This window comes from Protopterus annectens, chromosome 10.part0 (assembly GCF_019279795.1).
Source record: "Protopterus annectens isolate FY-2018-M chromosome 10.part0, PAN1.0, whole genome shotgun sequence".
NCBI classification, from domain to species: domain Eukaryota; kingdom Metazoa; phylum Chordata; order Ceratodontiformes; family Protopteridae; genus Protopterus; species Protopterus annectens.
Genome location: NC_056744.1, coordinates 460,790,995 through 460,795,994, shown reverse-complemented (window position 1 = coordinate 460,795,994; position 5,000 = coordinate 460,790,995).

Sequence of the window (5,000 nt, the reverse complement as noted above, 5' to 3'; positions counted from 1 at the left end):
ACCTGCAGATGTTTCTACCTTAGATGGGTTCGGAGCCACTGTGCAGGCACCGGCTTTTGAGGGTGTTTTTAGGCCTACAAATTTGTATATTAGACCAATGCCATCTTCAAAACTAAGGCCAAAATTTAAATCTATGTCTAAAAAAATGATGCCTGGGCCACATGTGCAGGCTCTTATGCCTAAAAAACAAATGATCAAAATGGCTAAAGATTTAATTACTCTAATCAGCGGTAGCCAACCCCCTTCCTAAGAGGCCTAGGCAAGACATTGAATATGAATCTTCTGAACAGGATTCTATTTCCTCTGACTCTTCCAATGAACAAGATGTGTCTATATCTACTTATGAGGACTCCGATGCAAAAGATTCCATTCCTTCTGCTTCTCCCCCTGAGGATTTTTCTTTTGGGGAAACTTTACATACCTTAAGGGATCATTTCCACTGGGAAAGTCAGGATTTCTCTGAATCTAAAAAGAGACTTGGGGATTTTCTTCTTCCTCAGCATAGGCCTTTGGCTATACCCCCTGTCCTAGACATTGTTGATGTTTTTTTTTTCAGAATCTAGTATGGCTCCTGATTCTCTGCCTCCAGCTCCTTGTAAGCCAGACAGATACTACAGGGTTCCTGACTCCCACAAATTCATTTTCAAAAATCCTATTGCTGATCCTGAAACCATTTCTCAGGGTCCCAAGGGCATTAAGGCCTCTACTGCTAAAAATCCTATGCCTTCTGATAGAGATGCCAGGGCACTGGATAGATGGGGTAAGAAGGTTTACACTTCTGCAACCTTGGCAATCAGGGCTTTAAGCTGTCAAGTTCATATGCTTAAATATCAACAGCATATCATGGGAATACTTAAACAGATAATGATGTTAATTTCTGACTGTGTGGAAAATAAAGATTTACAGGATTTATTACATTCAGCTAAACAAGTTGGAAAACATACTTTGCAATGTGGTTTTGATTTTTTGGAGGCCTCTTGCAGGGCTGCTGCAACTGGATCTGTGCTAAGAAGGCATGCTTGGCTCAAAGAGCAAACTCTGCCTGATCATGTTAAAGCAAAATTGTTGGATGCTCCTTTACAACAGGACCGTCTCTTTGGTAATAAGGCTGAAGAAGTTTTAAAAAAGATGGAAGCTAAAGCTAAACCTATGCAAACTGTGAAAGATTTCTTACAAGTGCAACCTCCAAGATTTAGTAGGCACTGGCCTACTAAGAACTGGTCCTTTCCATTCCCTTCGAGAGCCACTCAAGTCAAACCCAGACATTCCAAAGGCTCGAGGTTTCAGTCACAAGGGACTTTTAGAACAAAACAATGGGGTGCCTCCCCCTTCAAATCTGGAAACAACAAGGCACCTCCCTATGGTAAACAGTCTCAATGACTTCCCTGTACACTCACCAAGCACTTACCTTTTAGCCGCCCCTTTGGGGGGAAAACTGGCACTTCATGCACGAAACTGGCAACTTATAACTCAGGACAAATGGGTTTTAAATATAGTATCCCAGGGATACAGATTTCATTTCCACATGTTGCTAATCCCAAGCGGATGGCCAGACCTGCCCCCAAATCAGTGGGCAGAGGCCCAGAAACAAGTTCTGTCCCTCATGAACATGGGGGCTATTCAACCAGTACCAGAAGAGCAAAAAGGACAAGGTTTCTATTCAAGACTTTTCCTGGTACCCAGAAAAAACAAATCATGGCATCCAATTCTGGACTTATCTACACTAAACACATTTCTGGACATTCCAAAATTCAAGATGCTGACTCTTCAACAGTTACTTCCTATGCTAGGCAAAGATGCCTGGTTAGTAACTCTAGACTTAAAAGAGGCTTACCTGCATATCCCAATCAGGGAATCTTGCAGAAGGTACCTCCATTTTAAAGCAGGATACTTGCATTACCAGTTCTCTGCACTGCCCTTTGGCTTATCTACTGCACCCAGGGTCTACACAAAGTGCCTGGCTCCAGTAATTGCATTTTGCAGGCAAAGAAAAATTCAAATATATCCATACCTGGATGATTGTCTAATTAAGGTAGAAAACAAGGACATTCTTCTAAAGCATCTGGCATTTGTAAAAAGAGTTCTAACTTGTCCTAGGGTACACCATAAACGAAAAGAAATCACAACTGGTACCCTCTCAAAAAATTACATTCCTGGGTGCAAGCTTGAATACAACTGCCCAGATGACTTACCTTATGCCAGAAAAGCAAATTCAATTGGTAACTTACTTCAAACAGGTGGCCACAAAAACCCTGCTATCTGCAAGACAAATTCTGCAAGCCTTGGGGTTCATGGCCTCCTGCATTCTTTTAATTCCATATGCAAGACTGCATATGAGGAAACTTCAGTGGTACTTAAAAAGTTTATGGAGTCAACATTTCACAGCCTGGAAACACTGATTCCTATCATACCTTGCCTGCAACTAGAGTTCCTATGGTGGGCAGAAGCCTGCCACCAAAACAAGGGACTGCCATTCACTCCACTCCCTGCCGCCCAAACCCTAACTACAGATGCATCAGACTTTGCTTGGGGGGGCTCATCTGGCAGGGAAGTGCATTCAGGGCAAATGGAGCCCAAGTCAAATGCACCTTCATATCAATCAAAAAGAGATGCTAGCTGTACAGAATGCACTGACAGCCTTCAAGGACTACCTTCATCCAGGACAATTAATGATAAAGACAGACAACACCACAGTTATGTGGTACATAAAAAAGCAGGGGGGTACACATTCCTACTCCCTTTGCAGACTAGCCATGGCATTGTGGAACACGGCCTTGACCTACCAAATGCAACTACAAACTCAATTCCAGCCAGGAAAGCTGAATACACTGCAGACGAACTAAGCAGAAATCTTATGGACCCACATGAATGGAAAATGGAACCGCGAATTTTCAACATGTTGACATGCAAATGGGGGAGTCCAGACATAGATCTTTTTGCCTCACCCCGGAATGATCAGGTGGACAAATTCTGCACAAGAATTCATCACAAAAGAGCTTGGAAAGTGGATGCTCTATCATTCAGCTGGAAAAAACTATCAGGCTATACTTTCCCCCCTCTGCCTCTGCTCTCCAAAGTTCTACTAAAAGTCAGACAGTACAAACCAAAAATTGCTCCAGACTGGCCTCGCCAACACTGGTACCCACTCCTGCGCAATGTGTCACACCTTCCACTGTGGCACCTGCCTCAGACACCTTACCTATTGTCTCAGCAGAACAACCAAATTCTGCACACTTTGCTCCAAACTTTGAATTTTGCAGCGTGGCTAATCATCTTACTTCACCCTTGGCATCCCTCAGCAAATCTGTGATGGATGTCATTTTGGAAGCAAGAAGGCCTAGTACTAGAAAATCTTATGCTGACAAATGGAAAAGATTATGTGCCTGGAAGAAATCACAAGGAATAAGCACAGCAATGCCCAATATTCCTCAGATTTTACAATACTTAACTGAGATCCTTTACAAGGCCCTATCTTTTTCTTCCATAAAAATCCATACCTCTGCCATTTCAGCTCATTACAACACAGATCCTCCCCCTCTTCTCTCATCCTGTGCTAAAGCAGTACCTCAGAGGGCCAAAAATGTAAGACCTCCTAGGAGAGCTCCAACCCCTGCATGGGACCTCAATTTTGTATTGGAAAAACTCACTGTCCCTTCTTTTGAGCCAGCTGCTACTGCAGACCTAAAATTTCTCTCATGGAAAACAACTTTCCTTTTAGCAGTCACTTCAGCTAGAAGGATTTCTGAATTACAGGCTCTTATGGCAGTGGAGCCTTTCATTATTTTTCATGCGGACAGGGTGTCTCTCAGGACCAATCCATCTTTCATGCCCAAGGTGGTATCCAGTGTGGATCTTAATCAGACCATTCATCAGCCAACTTTCTTTCCCAATCCATAGAACAAGGGTGAGTGGATTCTGCATTCATTGGACGTACACAGACAACATAGATTTTACTTAAACAGGACAAAATCTGTAAGAAAATCTGAACAACAACTGGTGGCATTTGCTGCAGGGGCTGAGGGAAAGGCTATTTCAAAGCAGACTATTTCCAAATGGACAAGCCATTGTATTCATTTCTGCTATATGCACCATAGTAATTCTATTCCCCAAGGGATCAGATCTCCTTCCACCAGGGCTGCATCTACTTCTGCAGCCTTTCTCAGAGGTGTTCCTACCCAGAGACATTCTAGAAGCTGCTACCTGGAGCTCAGTTCATATGTTCACCATACATTACCATTTATCTTTCTTCTCCAAATCCAGAGCTGGCTTTGCCACTGCTGTCCTGCAGGGCCTTACAGCTGGACCTAATGCTGTATAAATCCATCCTCCCAACCATAGCTTTGGGAATCTACCCAAATGTAATGACTGCAACAGTGAAACATGAAGAACATAGTACAGTTGTGTACACTTACCATGAATGTAGATGTTTGAGTGTATTCATTGTTGCAGTCATGGTTACCCACCCTCCAGCCCCCTGTTTTTTCTCGTACTATACCTCTACTTTCTTTTTCTATGCTTAAAAGCCTGTTTGGGTGTATTAGCTTTTGTTTGGAGGCATATTTTTTGTGTTTTAAATTATATATAAAAACCTCAGCTTTGGCCGGCTAAGAACTTGCTATATTCAACTGGACGTATAAGAGAATTTAAGTACCTTTATCTGCTCTTTTTTTCAAAAAAATACAGTATTTAAATTGATTTTAACTGTGTGGAAGGAATATTAGCTGAACTGGAAGTTAGTCAGTGTTTGCTGAATTTTGTTATTTGCTAGTAATTGCAGGTGTGGGGGTAGTCACATTCTTTGATTTCCTGTCCTTGCCTATTTAAGTGGTACAGTGTGAAATATTTTCTGCTTAAAAACCTCAGCTTTGGCCGGCTAAGAACTTGCTATATTCAACTGGACGTATAAGAGAATTTAAATACCTTTATCTGCTCTTTTTTTTTCAAAAAATACAGTATTTAAATTGATTTTAACTGTGTGGAAGGAATATTAGCTGAACTGG